Here is a 24,906-nt window from a genome sequence, read left to right on the forward strand (position 1 = left end):
TATTCCTCCCTCTGCTATATTTTGGAAGAGTTTGAGAAGGATAGGTGTTAGCTCTTCTCTAAATGTTTGATAGAATTCACCTGTGAAGCCATCTGGTCCTGAGCTTTTGTTTGTTGGAAGGTTTTTAATCACAGTTTCAATTTCAGTGCTTGTGATTACTCTGTTCATAGTTTTTATTTCTTCCTGGTTCAGTCTCGGAAAGTTGTGGTTTTCTAAGAATTTGTCCATTTCTTTCAGATTGTCCATTTTATTCGCATATAATTGCCTGTAGTATTCTCTCATGGTCTTTTGTATTTCTGCAGTGTCAGTTGTTACTTCTTTTTCTTTTCTAATTCTGTTGATTTGAGTCTTCTCCCTTTTTTTCTTGATGAGTCTGGCTAATGGCTTATCAATTTTGATTATCTTCTCAAAGAACCAACTTAAATTTTATTGATCTTTGCTATCATTTCCTTCATTTCTTTTTCATTTATTTCTGATCTGATCTTTTTGATTTCATTCCTTCTACTAACTTTGGGGTTTTTTGTTCTTCTTTCTCTAATTGCTTTAGGTGTAAGGTTAGGTTGTTTATTTGAGATGTTTCATGTTTCTTGAGGTAGGATTGTTTTGCTCTATACTTCCCTCTTAGAACTGCTTTTACTGAATCCCATAGGTTTTGGGTTGTCGGGTTTTCATTGTCATTTGTTTCTAGGTGTATTTTCATTTCCTGTTTGATTTCTTCAGTGATCTCTTGGTTATTTAGTAGTGTATTGTTTAGCCTCCATGTGTTTGTATTTTTTACAGATTTTTTCCTGTAATTGATATCTAGTCTCATAGGGTTGTGGTCAGAAAAGATACTTGATATGATTTCAATTTTCTCAAATTTACCGAGGCTTGATTTGTGACCCAAGATATGATCTATCCTGGAGAATGTTCCATGAGCGCTTGAGAAGAAATTGTATTCTGTTGTTTTTGGATGGAAAATCCTATAAATATCAATTAAGTCCATCGTGTTTAATGTATCATTTAAAGCTTGTGTTTCCTTATTAATTTTCTGTTTGGATGACCTATCTATTGGTGAAAGTGGGATGCTAAAGTCCCCTACTATGATTGTGTTACTGTCAATTTCCCCTTTTATGCTTCTTAGCATTTGCCTTATTTATTGAGATGCTCCTATGTTGGGTGCATAAATATTTACAATTGTTATATCTTCTTCTTGGATTGAACCCTCGATCATTATGTAGTGTCCTTGTTTGTCTCTTGTAATAGTCTTTATTTTAAAGTCTATTTTGTTTGATATGAGAATTGCTACTTCAGCTTTCTTTTGATTTCCATTTTCATGGAATATGTTTTTCCATCCCCTCACTTTCAGTCTGTATGTTTCTCTAGGTGTGAAGTGTGTCTCCTGTAGACAGCATATATATGGGTCTTGTTTTTTTTTCCATTCAGCCAGTCTATGCCTTTTGTTTGGAACATTTAAACCATTTACGTTTAAGGTCATTATCGATATGTATGTTCCTATTATCATTTTCTTAATTGTTTTGGGTTTGTTATGGTAAGTCTTTTCCTTCTCTTGTGTTTCCTGCCTAGAGATGTTCCTTTAGCATTTGTTGTAAAGCTGGTTTGGTGGTGCTGAACTCTCTCAGCTTTGCTTGTCTGTAAAGGTTTTAATTTCTCCATCAAATCTGAATGAGATCCTTGCTGGGTAGAGTAATCTTGGTTGTAGGTTTTTCCCTTTCATCATTTTAAATATGTCCTGCCACTCCCTTCTGGCTTGCAGAGTTTCCGCTGAAAGATCAGATGTTAACCTCATGGGGATTCCCTTGTATGTTATTTGTTGTTTTTCCCTTGCTGCTTTTAATATTTTTTCTTTGTATTTAATTTTTGATAGTTTGATTCATATGTGTATTGGTGTGTTTCTCCTTGGATTTATCCTGTATGGGACTCTCTGCACTTCCTGGACTTGACTGACTATTTCCTTTCCCATATTAGGGAAGTTTTCAACTGTAATCTCTGCCAGTATTTTCTCAGTCCCTTTCTTTTTCTCTTCTTCCTCTGGGACCCCTATAATTCGAATGTTGGTGCGTTTAATGTTGTCCCAGAGGTCTCTGAGACTGTCCTCAATTCTTTTTATTCTTTTTTCTTTATTCTGCTCTGCAGTAATTATTTTCACTATTTTATCTTCCAGGTCACTTATCCATTCTTCTGCCTCAGTTATTCTGCTATTAATTCCTTCTAGAGAATTTCTAATTTCATTTATTGTGTTGTTCATCATTGTTTCTTTGCTCTTTACCTCTTCTAGATCCTCGTTAAACGGTTCTTGTATTTTCTCCATTCTATTTCCAAGATTGTGGATCATCTTTACTATCATTAGTCTGAATTGTTTTTCAAGTAGACTGCCTATTTCCTCTTCATTTGTTTGGTCTGGTGGGTTCTTACCTTGCTCCTTCATCTGCTGTGTGTTTCTCTGTCTTCTCATTTTGCTTAACTTACTGTGTTTGGGGTCTCATTTTCACAGGCTGCAGGTTAGTAGTTCCCATTGTTTTTGGTGTCTGACCCCAGTGGTTAGTTTGGTTCAGTGGGTTGTGTAGGCTTCCTGGTGGAGGGGACTGGTGCCTGAGTTCTGGTGGCTGAGGCTGGATCTTGTCTTTCTGATGGGGAGGACCACGTCCGGTGGTGTGTTTTGGGGTGTCTATGACCTTATTATGGTTTTAGGCAGCCTCTCTGCTAATGGCTGGGGTTGTATTCCTGTCTTGCTAGTTGTTTGGCATAGGGTGTCCAGCACTGTAGCTTACTGGTTGTTGAGTGGAGCTAGGTATTAGCTTTGAGATGGAGATCTCTGGGAGAGCTCTTGCCATTTGATATTACGTGGAGCCAAGAGGTCTTTGGTGGACCAATGTCCTGAACTTGGCTCTCCCATCTCAGAGGCACAGGCCTGACACCCGGCTGGAGTGCCAAGACCCTGTCAGCCATGCGGCTCAGAAGAAAAGGGAGAAAAAAAGAAAGAAAGATAGAAAGAAAAAAATAAAATAAAACAAAATAAATAAAGTTATTAAAATAAGAAATAAAAGAATTATTAAAAATTAAAAAATTTTAAAGTAATAAAAAATAGAAAAAAGAAAGAAAGAAAGAAGAGGGCAAGCAAACCAAAAAAACAAATCCACGAATGATAACAAGTGCTAGAAACTATACTAAAACAAAAAGCAAACAAAAAAGAACGGACAGAGAGAACCCTAGGACAAATGGGAATAGCAAAGCTATACAGAAAAAAATCACACAAAGAAGCATACACATAAACACTCACAAAAAGAGAAAAAGGAAAAAAAAGTATGTATATATAAGAAAAAAATAGGAAGAGAGCCACCAAATCAATAAAGAAATCTACCAATGATAATAAACTCCTAATACTAAACTAAGACAAACATAAAACCAGAAACAAATTAGATGCAGAAGGCAAACCCCAAGTCTACAGTTGCTCCCAAAGTCCACCACCTCAATTTTGGGATGACTTGTTTTCTATTCAGGTATTCCAGAGATGCAGGGTACATCAAGTTGATTGTCGAGGTTTAATCCACCTCTCCTGAGGTTGCTGGGAGAAATTTCCCTTTCTCTACTTTGTTCGCACAGCTTCTGGGGTTCATCTTTAGATTTGGTCCCTCCTCTGCATGTAGGTTGCCTGTGGGTGTCTGTTCTTTGCTCAGACAGGACGGGGTTAAAGTAGCAGCTGATTAGGGGGCTCTGGATCACTCAGTCCAGGGGAGAGGGAGGGCTACATAATGCGGGGCAAGCCTGCGGTGGCAGAGGCCAGCATGAGGTTGCAACAGCCTGAGGCGCGCCGTGTGTTCTCCCAGGGAATTTTTCTCTGGATCACGGGACCCTGGCAGTGGCGGACTGCACAGGCTCCTGGGAGGGGAGGTGTGGATAGTGACCTGTGTTTGCACACAGGCTTCTTGGTGGCTGCAACAGCAGCCTTAGCATTTCATGCCCGTCTCTGGGGTCCGCGGTGATAGCCGTGGTTTGCACCCATTCTGGAGCTCATTTAGGCGGTGCTCTGAATCCGCTCTCCTTTGTGCACCTGGAAAAAATGGTTTCTTGCCTCTTAGGCAGCTCCAGACTTTTTCCCAGACTCCCTCCCAGCCAGCTGTGGCGCACTAGCCCTCTTCAGGCTGTGTTCACGCAGCCAACCCCAGTCCTCTCCCTGGGATCTGACCTCTGAAGCCCAAGCCTCAGCTCCCAGCCCCCACCTGCCCTGGTGGGTGAGCAGACAAGCCTCTCAGGCTGGTGAGTGCTGACTGGCACCAATCCTCTGTGCGGGAATCTCTCTGCTTTGCCCTCTGCACCTCTGTTGCTGCGCTCTCCTCCGTGGCTCCAAAGCTTCCCCCCCCCCCACCACCCCCATCTCCACCAGTGAAGGGGCTTCCTAGTGTGTGGAAACTTTTCCTCCTTCACAGCTCCCTCCCAGATGTGCAGGTCCTGTCCCTATTCTTTTGTCTCTGTTTTTTCTTTTTTCTTTTGCCCTACCAGGTACATGGGGAGTTTCTTGCCTTTTGGGAATTCTGAGGTCTTCTGCCCATGTTCAGTAGGTGTTGTGTAGTTGTTCCACGTGTAGATGTATTTCTGATGTATTTGTGGGGAGGAAGGTGATCTCCACATCTTACTCCTCTGCCATCTTGAAGGTCTCCAGGTGTGTATTACTATTATCCCTGCTTTATAGATAGGAGAAACCTAAGTCACACGGCATTTAGGTCATGTTCAAGATCACACAAAGTGACAAAGTGGGGATTCGAACCTGGGAAGCCTTGTTCTAGACTTATTGCTGGTAACTACCACATCACCTCTGATAATAACAAGAATACACACATATATTTTCCAATGGGTCATACAATGAGATCAAGGCCAAGTGAATGGTCTCTATTCATATGCAATCCATTTAAAAAAATATTTATTTATTTATGGCTGCTTTGGGTCTTCATTGCTGTGTGTGTGCAATCCATTTCTTTCCTCACTTGCTGTGGGCATCTGGAGGGGCTGTGTCTTACTTACCCCCAAATCCCCAGAATCTAGCTCAGCCCTTGATCTATGAATGGATCCCCCTCAGTGACCTTGTCAGTTACCCTAGTCTTTGCTGATGATGCTAACAAAGTATTGTTATGCTTGGGAACAACACCTGGATAGAAGTTTTTGTAGATTAAGCTTTGAATTCAGTGCTCCTTGTGTAAAACTTGTAGAAATTTCACGAGCTTAGGCCTCCTTCAGGATGGAAGCCACCCAGTTGAGCATCTGGAAAATGTCATTTTCTATTAGTAGTTAAAATTCCTGGAGCTGACTCATGGTAGCTTTTTAGTCTTGAAATGAAACTTAGTGATAGCCTACAAGAGAGGAAACGGGTCCAAAGATGTGATGTTATTTTCTGGAGGTTACTCAGACAGTAGAGGGTAGATTCCAGACTGTAAACCAAGACTCTCACACTGTCCAGGGTACCTTTCAACTTGCATATAGAAGGAGAATTTGGAGTATTACAGATTTTACAATATGGGCTTTGCTTATATGTCCCATAACATTTGGATTAAAGCTGAAAAATTCAAACAAGTATTCATATATTGCTTTTTTAAGAAATGGCAACTGTAGCTTTAAAAGGCTTTTTTAAACAATGAACTTTTTTGAACTTACATGAAGACATTTGCTCATGGACAATAAAACTGTGGAAGTATTACTTAAGGCACTCAATGAGATCTTAGTGAATGTTCTGTACAATTAGTATTTTGTTTTGCATACCATAAATCAAGTAAATTTCTACAAAATATTAAAGACATCCAAAACATTCTGAAGTGTATCATTTGTGGAAATTTTTAAGTATCCATGAAACAAACTAGACAGACTCAAATGATTCTACTAATGGAAACCTTAGAAAAACGGTTTGAATCAAGGTTTGAATCAAGATCCATTAAAATATTACTTTAACAGATAAGCCATTTGTGAAATTGGATTTTCAAACAAATGACTTATCCATATTTTGAAATGAGTGGCTTACAGTTTAGCTTGAAAAGGAAGAAATTCGTGAATTTAGGGGAAAGATATTTTCCTATCAACTATATTAATAGTGGTCAAAGATAATGATTATCAATTAATTGATGCCAGACAATTACTCGATAAATGACCCAGACACACTCTGTTGCTCTTTCCTCAGAACTACCTCTGTCCTTTCCAGATGTTTCTAGTATGGCAATAGTCTCACCCTGAAAGAGTAAGTAGCTTGTGAGCTACAATGGGCAGGGACCCTGCCTCTTTCTCTCTATCTTTTAAACAGAAAAGTTGGGTTATTCAGTGTCACATATGGAATGATTGGCAGATTCAGGATTAGGACTCAGCTCTTGTGACTCCAAATTCTGTGGAAATAAACGGGGATCAAACAAATGAGAAAAACAAAGACTATTTTTTTCTGAACTTGCTCTAGCAAAGGAGTCAGCCACTATGACTTACATTTAGGCAGAGACTTAAAGACAGGCAGAAGAATAGAAAAACTTTATTGTGGAAAAAAGGGAAGGCTTCATATGTGTCCCGATTGGAGGCTGCAGCATGAGGAAATTGTCCGGGTAACTAGAAGAAGGACATCCTATGTGATTGGTTAGGGATGCAGATTTAACTGTCTCTGGTTCGTCCTAAGTCAGAAACGGGGACAAAAGTTAGGAAAGCTGTCAGTTATTAATCAAGTCCTAGCTGTTTTGGGTTGATTATTATAGGACTTGTTGTTTGGCTTGCTGGACGAGTTGCCAGAGGTAGTGGTCTGACTTCCTACAAGCCTGACTTACAGGTAGCAGGTTGACTTCCTGAGCTGGTTACTGTTGGTAATGGATTGGTTTCTTGGGCTGGTTGCTGTAGACTGTGGGTCAGAATTCATATGCGTTCGTGTGGTCATTTTTTTATGTGGTCTGGCCAGTATTTACTTGTATACTCAGTCTGTCAGTTCAGTTCTCTTCCTTCTAAATTAGGGGTAGCAGACTTTCTGTTAAGGGCCAGACAGAAAGTATTTTCAGTTCTATGAGCCCTGCAGTCTCTGTTGAAATTACTCAACTCTGACATTTTAGCACAAAAGCAGACACAGACAATACGTAAACAAATGGATTTGACTGTGTTCCAACAAAACTTTATTTACAAAAACAGACAGTATGCTTGATTTGGCCCTAGGGCTGTAGTTTGCCAATCCCTGTTCTACAGTGAAGAGTTTGCATAAAATCAACAAATGTGCAAATAAGAGCTGTCTCTTGTGTCGTGACTCATTTCCTTTAGGCTGGTTTTCATACTATTGAAATTATGATCATTGTGGTCTAGTTTCTGAGTGATGTCATAATCAAGAAGCATAGTTCAACAACCAAAAATTTTTTTTAAATTCCGTTATTTTTTCCTTCTTGTCAAAGGACATTATATGGTACCCATTTAATAACTAAAGTGATCCTTCTTACAATGTTATTTTCCTTCTGTCTCATTCTTCCATGGCCCAAACTCCATTTTCAGAAGCTCTTATTTGTCAAAACCCACAAAGAAACCCTCTGTCAAGCACAGTGAATCAGCACAGTGAACCATCTTTTTCTGTATATGTCACATGACAGACAAAATTAGGTGAGGGAACATTGTTAAATTGGCAAAGATGGTCTGTCCTTAGTCTGGCCCCCTCATGTTTGCAATATGGCTGCCACAGTTCCAGGCATCACAAATAGAAAAATATCCAGAGGAAGTAGCAGCCATTTCTTTCTGCATCCCTTTATTAATAAAAACCCTCTCCCACAAGCTTCCTGGCAAACTCATCCTCATGTCTCATTCACCCAATTGCATCACAAGCTCATGCCTAAGTCCCCATTGGTAAGGAAAATGGGACCACCAGGACCATCTTCGATTAAGCAGTAGTTACCTGCTGAGGTTGGGGGTACATCCTGCCTCCTCTGTCGTACATGGCCTTCAGAGAAGGGTGGATGAATGAGTGCAGTTGAGGTTCTGTAGGAAGGATGAGGGAGAGGGGGTCAATATTGAGAAGCCAACAAGCTGCATCTTCAGCAAGAGGCAAAGAGAGAGAACAACTGTTGCAGAGAAAAGGCAGCAGGAGAAAAGAGAGGATCTGTGAGGAGTCCATCTCTAAGTTTTTAGCATCCCCCAAAGTAGTAACAGTCAAGCCTTCCTCTTCGTGGCAGACAGAAGGCTTGGATTAATTGACAGAGTTGTCTGCCATCTTCCCCTGAACACATCATATATCAGGCAAGAGCAGGTAACAACAACAGTGTCAAATTGGCAAAGGTAGTCTTTCTTCTCTCCAGCCCAATTTTGATGTGTGCTTTCACTCTTTCTATAAATCTCACCCTCTTGTGCATTGAGTACCTTGCACACTTGAGGAGAAGGAACTCTGTATATGGAGATGGAAAGACCTGGGCATGAAACTGGCTCTGCCACTTCATAGTCTGTGACCTCGGGTGAGTTACTTAATGTGATGAATATCAGTTACCCTGTCTGTAATGTGGGAAGATGGCATCCTTTCTTACTCATGCAGTTGTTGTGAGGACTAAATGAAATTATTTTCCGGTGCCTATGGTGCATAGGTTCTAATTAAATATTTTGTTTTTTCTTTGGATTAATCAAACTCATTTGCTCATTGTTCCCTGAAGCCACATGTTTGTTTTATAATATTCTAACTTCACATGCCATTTCTTCTTTATCCCCCCACCCTCCCCCATTACAATGCCTTTCCCTTTCTTCTCCACCTTGGATCTTACCTGCTGTCTGAAATCTGGCTTGACTCCATCTTGCTTGTGAAGCCCTCTTCTCCATTCCAGACACAGGGCACCGTTCTCTGAAGGAGCCATCAGAGGCCTGTGGGATTGAGGGCATCACTGGGAAAGCCCTCAGAGGATCAGATGAGGGAGCTCCAGAAGGTCAGCATTGTCCAGGGGATAAGTGGTCCTCAGGAGTATCAGAAAGTAGAACCATGTGGCTGCCAGGTCTGGGATCAGGGGCTACGTAAAACAATGGAGTAGGACTCCAGGGATAAACAGAGAGAAAAATTATACTGGGAACCTTTAGTTGGAGTCCTGGTCCTTCCACATGTCATTTTTTTTTTTTAATGGATGCATTATGTATGTTATTTGAGCATAAGTTTTCTCATCTTCAAAATGAAGTCCATACCTACCTTTTCATCCCTCTTATCCTCCATGAGAATATTAACTCCAAGAGGCAGGGACTGTATTTATTTTCAACTTACCTATTACATCCAGCTCATAGTATATTACCTGGCACCCAGTAGGCACAATACATACTTTTTGAAAACTAAAATGAGTATAAAATAAGACAGCATAGATGTTAATGTCTGTAAACTTAAGGTATGACACAAATGGAATACATTTTGTTCTCACCACCGCCAATATTAGCATCCATCTCTATGCCCAGTAGGTATGCAGTTTGTGTTGGCTGATAGGCCATACATCCTCTATGCAATGTAGAGCATACTGTGAGGCTGTTTAAATAAAAATTTGGAATCTTTTAGAGTGGGAGAACACCTGTCCTGTGTCAGACCATACCTCTAAATCTTGCCTTCAAGTTGTCTAATGTCTAATGCAGGTAGGTAACATGCATGCCTCTTACCTGCCTCCTTTGCACTCAGGGAGGACATTGCTAATTGATCATGATGCTTTCCCTCTGAGTCTGGATGTAGCTTCCACATTCTTTTAAAACTATTTTTACAGGCAGCTGCTACCAACTGATCAGAATTGATCAGAAGTCAACTTAACTTGAAGTCTATCTGCTATCCCTGGTCTTAATTGAAGAGAACTCTCTTTTTGCTTGTTTATTTTCCTGAAGATCTCCATTGACAGAATCTCCACCATCTCCTTTTGTCGACCATTTATTTGTTTTCTTCTTTTGCCATCAGAAAGTTCTCATATCCAAATACAGTCTCTCCTGCTATAAAAATAAAGCTGTCCTGGGAATTCCATGGGGACACGGATTCATGTTCGATCACAGGTAGGGGAACTAAGAACCCGTAGGCGGCATGGCACAGCCAGAAAAAAATAGCTGTCCTTATCCTTCAACCCAAACAAATATCTCAAAGAAATGTGATTTGGCTTTGCTTCTAGGAAATAAGAGAAATATCAAAGGGGGAATGAATCAATCCATCTCAGTAATTACTGTGAAATTTATTAGAAACAAGCCCCTCCCCATACAAAGACCACACCTAGAACACCAGATTCAACTGCCCGGTTTCTGTAACATGCTGCACGTAGCCACATTTTTTATCTTTTAAAGCACTTTACAAACACTTCTTAATTGATTTATTGCCCTGGAACCAGTTCAGAACACAGCAACAAGAGTGATTAAAAGACCAGAAGAACTGATTTATGATGAAAGATTAAGAATTGAATATGATCTGAAACTTGACCAAATAAAGATCCACGGGCAGACATCTCAGCCGCCTATAGTTACCCGGCGGAGTATGATCTCCAAAGCGAGAGACGAATTATTTCATTCTGCCGTTAAGGGTTTCAAAAGAGAAAGCTGATTTTTTTTTTAAACGAAGAAAAATTTAAGCAGATTGATTCTTTAACAGCTATGGCCTGTCCCAGAAAGCTGCAGACTCAAGGTTGCTGCAGGACCAAGGTTGAGAGCAGAGAATGACTCTCTTCTTCTGTCACGCATAAAACCAAAGCCTCCTTCTATCCCACTGCTCCCATCCTCTTCTCTCCCACGGTCCATTGGTTTTCGCATATGATTTTGGAAGACTTTACTATCTTTGTGTCTCTGGGAATAAACTGAGAATACGCAACACTCAACCTAAGGAAAATTACAATATGATCTTCTGTGGAGGATGCTCCCCATCAAAAAGATTGTTTATTGATTATAGGTACAAAAAAGGACATTTATGTGATGACTTCTTCCAGGTTTTTGGCAAGCAACTATTCTCAGGTTTGTAGAAAATGTGTACTAATAAAATCAACAAAATAGCTCATGGATTCTTTATGTTTCAAAACTAACTTTTGCTTAATTTATTATTTTAAGAATGCATTTCTCTCAACTAAAGATAAATAACGTTTCTTAGCTTCAAATTATTCATTAATTTATAAATGTGTTCACCTAAAAAGCATTAAATGAGTATTTACTATGCACAGTTTATGATTCAGCCAACTTGGGGAGAGAGAAATGTTTTGAAGAAATTAAAGGCATGACCCCTGTCTGCAAGGAACTAATTTAGAGACTAAAGGGGCAAGGAGTCCCAAACTCTTCCTGAGTGCCTTCTGTGGGACTGAATTCTTCTCGTTGGTGACTGAGGCCTGGGACTCTGGCCAGGGTGAAGTTTTGGGAATTGGGCCTGTGTGGGGAATTGTCCTGCCTATTTTTGCCAGATATAGCCAAGTGGAAATCAATGATACCGACCCAGGAGAAGTTGAACTTAAGAACCACTGGAAAAATGAACACTTTCAAATCCCAAAGCATAGGGTCTGCAAAAAGGGTTAGTTTGATGGAGTAAACAGGTTCAAAAGATGTGTGGATCCAGAAGGGAACCTGAGGACTTACAGGCAGAGGAGGGAGTCTCTGAAACAGAGCTGTGGTCATAGTGATAAGTGGAAGGTTGCTAAGGGGGATGCAAGGGGGTGGGGGACAGACAGGTAAACAATTGATTTAGGAGCAAAGGCTCAGAGCTGCCATCTCACACAATGGGGGGGAGTCCCCTTCTTACAGTGTTTGATGTGAATGGTGTCTCTGGAGTTGGGGAAAACAGAAACACTGAAGACATTATGACAGAGAGTTACAGGGGTGCAGAGGAGGAGACGTGATTTTTTCAGAAGTGTTTGGGAAGAGTCTTGGAGGACATGGCATCTAAGCTAATTCATGATGAATTAACTAGGAGAAGAGAGAGTGAAACAAATTTCAGACACAGGACAAAGCAGCTGCAAATGTAAGGGGGTCTGGGAGAGCATGCATTGTCCTGAGCATAGTCTGTAGGACTGCAGAAGGGAACACTTGGGTGTATAAGTAGGAGTGGTACAGAGAAGGCAGCGGAGAGGTAAATTACTCTATGGAGATCCTCGAACAGCATGTTGGAGTGCAGACATCATTCCCCAGGCATGGGGAAGTCATTGCAGAATTACAAATAGGAAGCTATTTGATCAGAGAATGATTGAGAAAGCTCGTACTGTCCAAGGTATAGAGGGTGGAGGTGAGGTGAGACCAACAGTGGGGGACCAGTTAAGAGACTGTTGAAATAGTCCAGGCAAGAAGCAATGAGGGTCTGAACAATGTCACTGTAGTGGGAGGAAGAAGCAGCAGGGACAAGACCTCATGGCTCTTTCCCTCATACTTTTGCCTATGTCTGCTTCTTTTCTGATGAATCAGGTTGGATGTCTTTCACATTTATGCTGTCGAGGTCACTGCTGGCTAGTACATGGAAATACCTGGAAATGTTTTATTTTTAACTTGCTTGGGCACAGAGGCTGACAAATATCTAGAACAACAGAACCTGGCATGTCCTTCATCATCTGGCAAAATGACTGCCTTATTAATAGCGGGAGCCAGTTCATAAGCCTTTACTGCATTTCTAACAAACAATTTTCCTTTCTCTGGGGTTGATAAATTGGATAAAAATTTGGAGTAGTGTGGAAAGGTTATGTGGAGCATATCCCACAAGTTGAGAACCAGATGGATTTTAAGGCATAGACTCTAATAATGTGTGATATTATAGGGAGCGAGACAGAAAAAATATTACGGCAAGTCCAAAGCACCATACCTACCACAATCTCCTGAGTTTACAGCCCTCCCACCAGACACCTAATATATAAGATTGCAGTCCAATGCTATAAAAGGACTTATATAGTCTATTCTGAAAAACTGGTACTTCAATAATTAAGATAAGTGGAGGAACCAGGATATAAGAAAACATATAAAAAACCTTTAGAAGGTCAACGAAGCCTAGCGAGATAAAACTCAATAGTTCAGGGACAGAAATGAAATGGAGTTTTCTTTGTTTTAGATAGAAAATTACAAGGCGCTGTTTGAGGTTATAGCTGGAGTTGGAGTAGTCCCTTGCTGGAGTGCAATTTAACAAGCCAGCTGGGAATCTGACCCCATCCGCCTAAAGGAAACGGATAACTTTTTGCTGGCTCTTCACCATGATGAAAAGTGTCCCACTAGTAAGGGAACTTCGGAGGGGATGAAAAATTTCAGTGCCTTGTTTTGGGTGGTGAATACATTGGCAAAACTGGCAAAACTGCACTGTTGGCCATCTCACTTCTTCAACACTTCACCCTTTCTAGTCCAGATCCTTAAAAACAAAAATAAAAAGGGCTTCCCTGGTGGTGCAGTGGTTGAGAATCTGCCTACCAATGCAGGGGACACGGGTTCGAGCCCTGGTCTGGGAAGATCCCACATGCCGCGGAGCAACTAGGCCCGTGAACCACAACTACTGAGCCTGCGCGTCTGGAGCCTGTGCTACGCAACAAGAGAGGCCACGATAGTGAGAAGCCCGCGCACCGCGATGAAGAGTGGCCCCCGCTTGCCGCAACTAGAGAAAGCCCTCGCACAGAAATGAAGACCCAACACAGCCAAAAATAAAGAAATAAATTAATTAAAAAAAAAAACAAAAACAATGATTTAAAAAAAAAAAACAGATTGAGGATACATACTGTAAAGTGCAAGTGCTCAATCTTTGGTGCTTCTTTTGGGGTGATCACCAAGGTGACCAGTTGTCATCCTTTGCCTGGAACTGAGGGGTTTCCTGGGATGTGGAACTGTCAGTGTTAGAACTGGGAAAGCCTCAGGCAAACCAGGATGGTTGGTCACACAATTCTGTCTTCGGTCATTATTGATTAATTTTGCCTGGTTTCTAACTTCATTCAATGGAGTCAGACATATGTACTTGTTTGCATCTGGCTTCCTTCATGCAACACCGTATCTGTGTGAGTTCACTCTTATTATGGCAGGTAGCAGTTCTTTTTAAAATTTTTATTGCTGATTAGTGTCCATGGTATGAATATATTGCAGTTTGTCCATTTTCCTGTTGAAAGGCATTTGGGTTCAGCTACTTTCTGATGAGAATAATAAACACACTGCCTAGCCTGCTTTTATTGTGAGTTTCCTCTAGTTTGTAGGAATTATGAGGAAGGATAAATTACATGTACATCTATAATCAAATAAGGGTTGGTGATTATTCCATTTCCTCAACACAATTTCAGGGACTGTGCCAGGCACTAGGTAAAGAGATTAATTATTTGATTTCCATGACGACCCTACCTCGTACCATAATAAAGCCCCATTTAACAGCTGAGAAAATTGAGGCACTGAGTGGTTAAATAACCAGTATGTGCCAGAGTTAGAATTTGAACCCAAGCCATCTGGCCCCTGTGCCTGATTTCTCAACACTTCGCTCAACGTTTCTTGCAGAAATGAGCAAAATCTTACTAGGATTCAGCTTCAGGTCTCCCTGAATATTATAATGCAATCTGCATGATCTCCATAAATTTGGAAAATTGATGCTTTCCTGCCTACCCCAGGATTATAACTGATTGTAGACTCTAAAGTGATGGATACTCATAAGGAATTGAAAAATTTCTTCCAATGGTACAATGGTCCAGCCATTCTGAAACCGTGCAACTCAGATTGGGACTTGAACCCACATTCTTTTAACTGAGATCACACATCTGGTCTCAGGACTTTATGAAGCTCAGGTTCTTGATGTCTCATCGCAGAAAGAATTCAGTGAGAGATAGAGTGATAGGTGAGAAGTGGATTTATTTAGAGAGAAACACACTCCACAGAATGTGGGTCATCTTAGAAGGCGAGAGGCCTTGGGAGAAACACGCTCCACAGACAGAAAGTGGGCCACCTCAGAAGGCGAGAGCAGCCTCAGGGTATGGGGTTGTCAGTTTTTATAGGGGTGGGTAATTTCATAGGCTAATGAGTGGGAGGAGTATTCCAGCTGTTTTGGGGAAGGGATTGGGATTTCCAGGAATTGGGCCACTGCCCATTTTTGACCTTTATGGTAGGCCTTGGAACTGTCATGGTGCCAGAGGGTGTGTCATTTACCTTGCTGATGTGTTATAGTGAGTGTATACTGAGGCTCAAGGTCTAGTGGAAGTGGACTCGTCCTCCATCTTGGACCTATTTGTTTGTTTGTTTGTTTTAATTGGGGTATAGTTGTTTTACAATGTTGTGTTAGTTTCTACTGTACAGCAAAGGGAAGTTGAGTTCCCTGTGCTATACAGCAGGTTCTCATTAGTTATCTATTTTATACGTATTATTTAGTGCATATATGTCAATCCCAATCTCCCAATTCATCCCACGCCCCCCTTTCCCCCCTTGGTGTCCATACGTTTGTTCTCTACATCTGTGTCTCTATTTCTGCCTTGCAAACTGGTTCATCTGTACCATTTTTCTAGATCATCTTGGACCTATTTGTTTCTAATCAGTTTATGTCATGTCCTTGGGCTACGTCATTCTTCTAAAGGTTGTGCCCTGCCCCCTTTCCTCCTGTTTCAATTTTACACTTTTAAACTAAAGATTTGCCTCACTTTTTCCCCTGTTTTTATGGCTCTCTGATGTTCCCTGAAGTTCTCTGTACTTGAAACATTATGACTGTCCTAGAGTTAAGGCGTTATGGAGTGTGTTCTGTGTTTCAAACAGTGGGATGCTCTGAAGGGCAAGACAATTACAGGAAATGGAGATCCCGATTTTCTTAGCAGAATGAAAACTACTGTCTCCTTCATCATGCTCCTCAGAACCCTGGTAGCCCACAGACAGGAGGAAGTTTTGTCCCCAGGTCACTAGTCCCTGGGAGTCTGGAGAGAAAGGAGGTGTGAGTATTTTGTGGAATGGAGTTAATCAGCACCATCTTTAACTGAGTTGTTTTCCACCTAAGCCAAATGCTAAAGGTGAAGTGGGCAGATAACAGGAATAATAGCTTTATTTCAAGGGTGAGTCATTTCTAGCCTGAGGCACTAGAGCCAGATTTCAGTTTGACTGCATCACATTCTTGTTTAGCATAGAGATTAATTTCTATCCTGGTGGGCTTGCGTGCTGAAATAGTTCTGTGAGATGTTTAGAGGTTTAATAATTAAAGCAGATGATGATCTGTGAATAATCAAAGTTTCAAAGGACTGTGACTTTAAAAAATTTATTTATTTATTTTTTGGCTGCACCATGAAGCAACCAGGGATTGAACCCACACCCCCTGCACTCGGAGCAGAGAGTCTTTTTTTTTTTTTTAATTTTATTTATTTATTTATTTATGGCTGTGTTGGGTCTTCGTTTCTGTGCGAGGGCTTTCTCTAGTTGCGGCGAGCGGGGTCCACTCTTCATCGCGGTGCGCGGGCCTCTCACTATCGCGGCCTCTTTAGTTGCGGAGCACAGGCTCCAGACGCGCAGGCTCAGTAGTTGTGGCTCACGGGCCTAGTTGCTCCACGGCATGTGGGATCTTCCCAGACCAGGGCTCGAACCCGTGTCCCCTGCATTGGTAGGCAGATTCTCAACCACTGCGCCACCAGGGAAGCCCAGAGCACAGAGTCTTAACCACTGGACCACCAGGGAAGTCCCAGGACTGTGACTGTTAAACAAAAGCCTGATGAACAGTAGGCTGTGACTTAAAAATCAACGTTCATCTCAAAAATCTTCTGAGTTCATACCTGCTTTGTCTGTTTCCCTCTCTTCTTAGCTTTCTCTTTCTTTCTTCTCTGTCTGACTCCTCTGTACTTCCTATTCCCTTCAATTTCTTCTACACTTCTCTGGCTCTCTCCTAAATTCACAAATTGGCAACATTGTATAACAAAAGCATTGAACCCAAGATATTGAGGGCAACCTTTGTGTTTTGTAGTTGAGGACACTGGAGCATAGGCTAGGGAAGGGATTAGAAGAGTCAGTATGGAGACTTGACTTTTGTGATTCACTGATCAATATTCTTATTCAGTATTTGCCAAAAGTATTTAAAATATTGATTATTTTATCTCACAATAAAATAGTATATGGCCCTTGCAAAATATGTTTTAAACTACAGAAAACTGTAAAGAAAAAAATAAAGATCAACTACTATCCCTTCACCCAGAGATAACCATCAGTAACAATTTGGGTATATTTCCTTCCAGTCTTTTTTCCGCTCAAATCAACAGAATGTACATATATTTTAAAGAAATAGGATACTGTTATAGAGGCACATTGGACTCCTGACTTTTATGCTTAACCTCTTGTTAGCATTGTCTCATAGCATTAGATATTCTTGAAAATATCACTTTTCAAAATTGAAGTATAGTTAACTTACAGTGTTGCATTAGTTTCTGGTGTACAGCAAAATCATTCAGGAATACACACACACACACACACACACATATATACACACATATATACAATATGAAAAAGAATATATGTATTTGTATACATATTATTTTTCATATTCTTTTCCTTTGTAGTTTATTATAAGATATTGAATATAGTTCTCTGTGCTCTAGTAGGACCTTGTTGTTTATCTATTTTATATATAATAGTTTGTATCTGCTAATCCCAAACTCCTAATTTATCCCTCCCCTTCCCCCTTTCCCCTTTGGTAACTGTAAATTTATTTTCTTTTTTTTTTTGGCCACGCCAGGAGGTGTGAGGGACTTTAGTTCCCCAACCAGGGATTGAACCCATGCCCCCAGCAGTGAAAGCTCGGAGTCCTAACCACTGGAGTGCCAGGGAAACCCTGTAAGTTTGTTTCCTATGTCTGTGAGTCTCTGTTTTGTAAATAAGTTCATTTGTATCATATTTTAGATTCCACATATAAGTGATATCATATGGTATTTGTCTTTCTCTGACTTACTTCACTTAGTATGATAATCTCTAGGTCCATCCATGTTGCTGCAAATGGCATTATTTCATTCTTTTTTATGGTTGAGTACTATTCTATTGTACATATGTACCACATCTTCTTTATCCATTCATCTGTCAATGGACATTTAGGTTGCTTCCATGTCTTGGCTACTGCTGCTATGAACATTGGGGTGCATGTATCTTTTCGAATTATAGTTTTCTCCAGATATATACCCAGAAGTGGAATTGCTGGATCATATGGTAATTTTATTTTTAGTTTTTTAAGGAACCTCCATACTGTTCTCCATAGTGGCTATACCAATTTACATTCCCACCAACAGTGTAGGAAAGTTCCCTTTTCTCCACACCCTCTCCAACATTTATCATTTGTGGACTTTTTAGTGACAGCCATTCCGACCAGTATGAGGTGATGCCTCATAGTAGTTTTGATTTGCATTGAAAATATGACTTCTAATGAGAGCATGCTACTCCAATCTGTGCTGTACCATAGTTTGTATAACCATATGTGGAACTTATTGAATGAAATTCCCTGTTTTTGATTTAAAAGCAGATGAGTGAGACATTTTATAGGTCCCAAATGGGAGGGGCGAGATCAACAATCCTAAATGAGTTGCTTTTTGTTCAAAGCTCTCAATTGATTTCTCCCTCTGTGGGTCAGAGACTCTCACAAGGGAGAAAAAGATGGTTCTGTACCCTGATCGTGTTGATTTAATTACCATCTTTGTCTAGAGACTTCCTTCGCTCTCTTGTTCCCACACCAGTGGAGAATCCATTTCATTCTGTGCCTTTTTCCCTTGCTACCAATGTCATAATAAAATCCAGTTGCTAGCTCCTGTTGCCTGCCTTATGTGGAGCACTCCCCACTTGTCCTCCCCATGCTGGCTTTGTTCAAAATCCTTCCGAAGCAGAAAAATTACCTGCTGGGCACTTGCCAAGCATTGCCAGAAAGGGCAAAGAAAAGCTTGTTCATTGCTTGAGGACGGCACTTTACAGTTTACCAATCCTTACCTGCCCTGGGAAAGGTAGAGAGAGAATGTCTCAGAGGTCAAGGGAGACTCACTCACAATGTTGGAATCAACAAGTTTTTGGAATTGTTTTCCATTGCAAAGATGACAGTATATATAGCACAGGCTTTGATGGCAAACAGACCTCTGCTTGAATCACACCTTTGCTCTAACTTGTTGTAGGACACTGAAATTCATGGAAATTACTTGTGCCTCAGTTTTCTCATCTGCAACTCAGGAATAATCATAGGTCCTGACTCATAGGCTTGGGCAAGGATGAAAAAAGACATCATGCAACTGAAGAGTTCAGCGCAGTGTCTGGAATGTCAAGGGGGTAACAAATGGTGGCAAAGACCATCACTTACCCTGCCCGCCTGGCTCGGTTTTTTCCATATGCAAGGCCATCGTTTATCTTCTCAATGAATAATAGAAAATGAAAATTAAAGTGATAGCCCTGAGATGATCTCTTGCATATATACATAAAATAAAGCATACTTTGGTTTAAATTGCAGAATGAGAGCCTCATTATTAGAACTTGATGAGGAGCTGGAGATCAAGTTTGAGAACATCTTACTAAAGGTATTTTGAGCAAGGCACGTAAGTTTTTCTTTCCTAGATGCTTATACGCCTACGAAGCTCTACAGTTTCTGACTTTGAGGCCTGCATCCTGCACACTGACCTTCCTGTTTCTGAGCCCGTTTCTGGGAAGCTGCCTGACCAAGCTTCCTGTTCCCATGCGAGCTGACCGGCTGCCCTTTGGCTTTGGAACCTGGTTGGAACTGTCACATCCACTTAAGAGGATGGATGTGACCTTCATCCCACACCTGAGAGTGTTCTCTGTGAGCCAAGTATGGAGGTCCCTGGTGCAGAAAATATGTTCTGTGCTGTGGAGAACAATTTAGAGTAATATCTGTTCATAAACACAACCATTTCCTCTGAAAGTGATGCATTAGCATGCTGGCCGGCCGCTCTGCTGCTCTTTCAGGCTGAACGGCAGCGAGGTGTGAATCACCTTCCAGGAGCACCTTGTGGCAATTTGCTAATTATTTTTATGATGCTAGGTCAGCAATAAAGGTGGACTTTCTGCTCTGCTCTTTCTCCACAACTGTAAGACAGGACAGACCATTTTTCAAATGAGTTGAAGCGCCCAGCCTGCCAGGCTTGGGAGACCCTGAATACAGGCCCAGTTGCTTCTTGTTCCTTTCTCTTTGCATTTTCTTGTCCCATGTCTGGGTGTTCATCCTCCATGGAGTTGGAAGGTGTTTTCTGGTTTCCTAGGGCTGTCGTAACAAAGCACCACAAACTAGATCAAACTAGATGGCTTAAAACAACAGAAATTTATTGCTTCACAGTTCTGGAGGCTGGAAGTTCAAGATTAAGGTGTCCGCAGGGCTGTGCTCTCTCTGAAGTCTCCAGGGGACACCCTGTTCCAGGCCTCTCTCTTAGCTTCTGTGGTTGCTGGCAATCCTTGACCTTCACTGGCTTGTGGATGCACTACTCCAACCTCTGCCTCCATTGTCACATGGTGTTTTCTTTGTGTGTGTCTGTCTCCTCTTCTTATTAGGACACTGTTTCCAAATAAGGTCACAATGTAAGGTACTGGGGGTAGGATTCCAACATATTATTTTGGGGTGGCCACAGTTAAAATTATAACAGACGGTAACAAAGGGTACTTCATTTATGAAAGCTTGGGGCCTTATTTCTAACTATTTATCAAGGAAATAAGTAGTCCTGGTTAGGAGCTGCTTTAAGTGTTTACTTTGCAGGTGGGAAGAGGAGGCCCAGCTCCAAGCTTAAATTCGTTGTGTGCGTACATGTGTTTACAAGCACATCCTCTGTGAGCAACTTTTGTTTGGCTGAACACAGCTCTCTGAGTATCCTAACAGGATTATAGTGTTCCAACAAATAAAGAAATAGAGGCTTCCCACTTCCTAATGCAGTCACAAGACTCCTAGGCTATGGGCTCCCTTGCTCTGGTGGCACCTCTTCCATGACGAAACCCTGCTTCCAGCCTGAAGGGAAACATTTACAGGGTCATGGTAAAATTACCACAGAAAAGTTAAAACTCTAAAGTTAGTCATTTCAGAAAAGTCTTTTAATTAAACAGGGCAGCTTTGAAATTTAATGGAAACCTTGCAAGCTGTAATATAATGTGAAACACCTTTTTCCTTTTAGTAATTTCATGAAAAGTCAGGCATTTCTGTGGTGACTTTCATCTGAAGTGCCTCAAATGCCATGCTACTTTTATAAATTATGCTGTCACTGGGGCTTCCGTATCCTGCCCATATTTCTTCCCAATTTCTGAATCTTATGGAGGTTCAGCCCCCTCTGGGGTCCAGGTTGAAGGGCTCTGTGCAGTACAGAATCTAGTTAAATGAGGTGTTTGAGGATTTTGAGAATTTCTCCTTCCTAATTTATATCACAAGGAAATATTTAGCACAGTGGAAAGAAATGTGGATTTGAAAGTAGCTGTGTGAATCTGGGCCTGAGTTTCCTCAACTGGAAAATGAAGCATTTTGACTTGTGACTTCTCTGAGGTAGTCTTCCGAGTCTAAACTTCCAGGAGTCTATGGTTTGTGATGACTTTTCTAAATTGCTTCAAAAGGTTGATCAGGAAGTTAACCATGCTTTTAGGGAAACGTCTGTGAGTTGGCATTCTGCTCAGCTTTGCTGACAAAAATCTTCTGTTGCATGAAGGATTTTTCTAGTAGCTGGCGTCCATTTTCTTCAGGCTTGTCAATGTCCGTAGCACAGCAGTGACCTTGCAAAAGGAAACAGCCACTCTGCATTCTTTCTGCTGGCATTCTTGCTCCCTAAAGGCTGTCCCAGAGATTATTGATGAGGGCTATGGCCCAATGTGATCCCTAATATCTGGATAGCTCTTTATACTTTTCGCAATGAATTCATGAACATTCATTTATTTAATCCCCACAATAGTCTGGAGGCAAGCTAGACTGGCATTATTATTCTCATTTGAGGAATGAGGGATCCAAGGAACATTGAGCCTACATCACTTTAACAAGGTCACAGAAGAAATGAGTGGCAGAGGGAGGACTGGAATACAAATTTTCTGGCTTTTAGTTCAAGTTTTCTTCCACTCCATTACATTTGAACTGAACTGTCCAGGTGGGGAAGAGAAAGACCTTAACATCTACACCTACTATGTGCTGGAAACTACGTTAGACTGGACTCAAACCACCATCTATGTGATTTCAAAGACTAAATTCTTTCCATTACCTAATATTTCTTCCTTGACGACTGGAAACAAAACTTAAGTACCAAGTGCCATTATATGAAGTAGATCAAATTAGTTTGGTTTTATAAGCAGCTTGAACTCTCCTGATTGTGATGGGCTAGTGTGCTTAGGGATGCAAATAGCCCTGGGCTGGGTTCAGTTTCCTTGGTTTCCTCCAGGGAGATTCTATGGGAGTTGAGCAGGGAGTGAGGGAAGCTGTACAGAGAACGTGTTATTTCTACGTGGGAGATCACACTAGAAGATGTGAGAAGCCAGGAATGTCACTGCCCTCTCTCCTAAATGGCTGGTGTCATGTTCAGAGGTACAGTCTTCCCTTGGTATCTGGGGGATTGGTTCCAGGACCCCCTGCAGATATCAAAACCAGCCGATGCTCAAGTCCCTTAGAAAAAAATTGCACTTGCATATAACCTATGTAATCCTCCTGAGATATTTGAATCTCCATATCTCACCACACTTAAAATCAGCCCTTCCTTTGGTCTGACTGCTTAGCAGCTTGGAACGAGAACTTTATGGTTCAAGCTAGTTTAAATTGGTTTTCTGCCATTTTTTTTAAAATTAATTAATTTATTTTTGGCTGTGTTGGGTCTTCGTTTCTGTGCAAGGGCCCTCTCTAGTTGCGGCAAGCGGGGGCCACTCTTCATCGCGGTGCGCGGGCCTCTCACTGTCGCGGCCTCTGTTGTTGCAGAGCACAGGCTCCAGATGCGCAGGCTCAGTAGTTGTGGCTCACGGGCCTAGTTGCTCCGCGGCATGTGGGATCCTCCCAGACCAGGGCTCGAACCCGTGTCCCCTGCATTGGCAGGCAGATTCTCAACCACTGTGCCACCAGGGAAGCCTGGTTTTCTGTCATTTTTAACTGACAAAAATTCCTAACGGGTACTTGGAATGGCCAGAGGAGCTGAGAATTGGGTGTCTAAGGCATCATGTAGTGTAGGGGTCTCTGTGGAATGCAGTGAAGGTACATGACTAGCTTTGCCTAACTCAGAATGGGGGAAGCTGCCCTCCTTACACCAGACTAGCATTGCTGTTTTCTGGAGGGAGATGCAGTCAAGGATCAGGACCTCCCCGCCGTCCACCCCCAGACCAGTTATTCTCATAAATGCGTGTCTGTATTCCTAGGCAGGCACTTCCATTCCAAGGCACTTTTGTCCACTTTGACTCAGTACCTTTCTATCTCTACCCCCCCTCCCCCCATCCCTCTGGCCCACATGTCCATAAAGACGTAGGAGCCTTTTATTCAGGGCATCCTTTCCATCTGTGCTGCATCCACCGGCCCTCGCCTGGTACCATTCTGTGGGGAAAAATGGAGCACTGGGGAGCCAGCTTTTCTTTTTTGCCTCTTGCTTGCATTGTTGCAGTGAGTGAATAAAGGCTTGATTGCTGCTTTCAGTTTGGCTCCTAGTCCTAATTGACCACCTGGACACCTGGAAGCACAAAGCTTTAAATTCATTTCTCTGGATTCTTCTAAACATTATTATGCATAATTATCCAGACTGGCCAGGAACATAGAAGCATGATGAGACTAGATCTCAAACTTCAATGCAGAATTTTCAACCCCAGCTGTTCATTTTAAAATACTGATGCTCAGGTCCTATCCGAAACGGGTTATATCAGAATGTTTGTAAATGGAGCCAAAGCATGGTATTTTTAAAGCTCCAGGTGATTCTAATATTAGCCAAGGTTATGAACACTGCTTTTATAGACATCCAAATCATTAATCGGAGAAATTAATAGCATAGGTTCATGAGCTCTCCTTAACCTACTGGAAGAGAATCATATAGGGGTGGATACTGGGAATGTGAGTCCAGGTGGTTCTGATGTAGGTGGTAACTACTTTGGGAATGGTTGAAAAAATTGGTCCAGCAGATGAGTGCATGTGTATGTGTGTATGTATATTTACACTTGTGTTTGTGTGTGCGTGTGTCTGTGTGTATGTATGTATATGTACTTGCTTGTTGGAAGGAAGTGAGCAGGAAAAAAGAAAACAAAGAACCAAGAATCCAAAGAATAACCTCAAAAGAACTGTATATTCATCCACCAATCCATCTATCCAGGTTGAGTGGCAATGTAGTGCAACAGTTAAGAGCATAGGATCTTATCAAAAACACCTGAATCCTGGCTATGCCAATCCTTAGTTCTGTTTCCTTGGGCAAATTATGTAACCTCTCACAGCCTCAGTTTCTTCATCTAAAAAATGGAAACACAAATACTATCATCTTCTTGCAGTTTGTCATCACATTTAAATAAATAGTATTTGTAAAGTATTTACCATGGTGCCTAGAACTGCCCTGTCTGATATGGTAGTCACTATCCAAGTGTGGCTACTGAGCTCCTAAATGTGGCTAGTCTGAATTGAGATGTTCTGTAGATAGAAAACACACATTGGATTTTGAAGACTTAGAATGAAAAAAAAAAAAAAGAGAGAATTAAAAATTCTTATTAAGAATTTTAAAATACTGAAATTATAATATTTTGGATATGTTGGGTTGAAATGATAATATTTTAGACATATCGGGTTAAAAAATATATTATTGAAATAGTTTTACCCATCTCTTTTTACTTTTTAAAATGTAGCTACCAAAATATTTAAAAATAACATGTATGGCTTACATTATATTTCTGTTTAACAGTGTTGGCCTAGAACACAGTAAACTCAGTGAATGTTAATTGTATAATTGTTATTGTTTTATTTATTTAATTCAAAAGCAGCTACTGAACACTTGCTGTGAGAGATACGAACATCAATCATTGACCAGATGGAGTGCATAGCGTCTAGTTAAGGCAAACAAAATAATCAGGAGTGTGTGGGACTTGATTCCTCCTAGGACTCTGGGGTGTGTGTGATAT

At 41.2% G+C, this 24,906-nt stretch overlaps 1 long non-coding RNA gene across 1 annotated transcript in view; it reads left to right on the top strand.

The window, feature by feature from the left end:
• The window catches only part of LOC133092028 (uncharacterized), a 54,167-nt gene that overhangs the window by 10,772 nt on the left and 18,489 nt on the right, over positions 1-24,906 (top strand). Inside the window, exon 2 of the long non-coding RNA XR_009701011.1 lies at positions 17,579-17,676. This is a non-coding gene — a long non-coding RNA (uncharacterized LOC133092028). The remainder of the gene's footprint in view (positions 1-17,578; positions 17,677-24,906) is intronic.

This window comes from Eubalaena glacialis, chromosome 5 (assembly GCF_028564815.1).
Source record: "Eubalaena glacialis isolate mEubGla1 chromosome 5, mEubGla1.1.hap2.+ XY, whole genome shotgun sequence".
Classification (NCBI taxonomy): Eukaryota; Metazoa; Chordata; class Mammalia; order Artiodactyla; family Balaenidae; genus Eubalaena; species Eubalaena glacialis.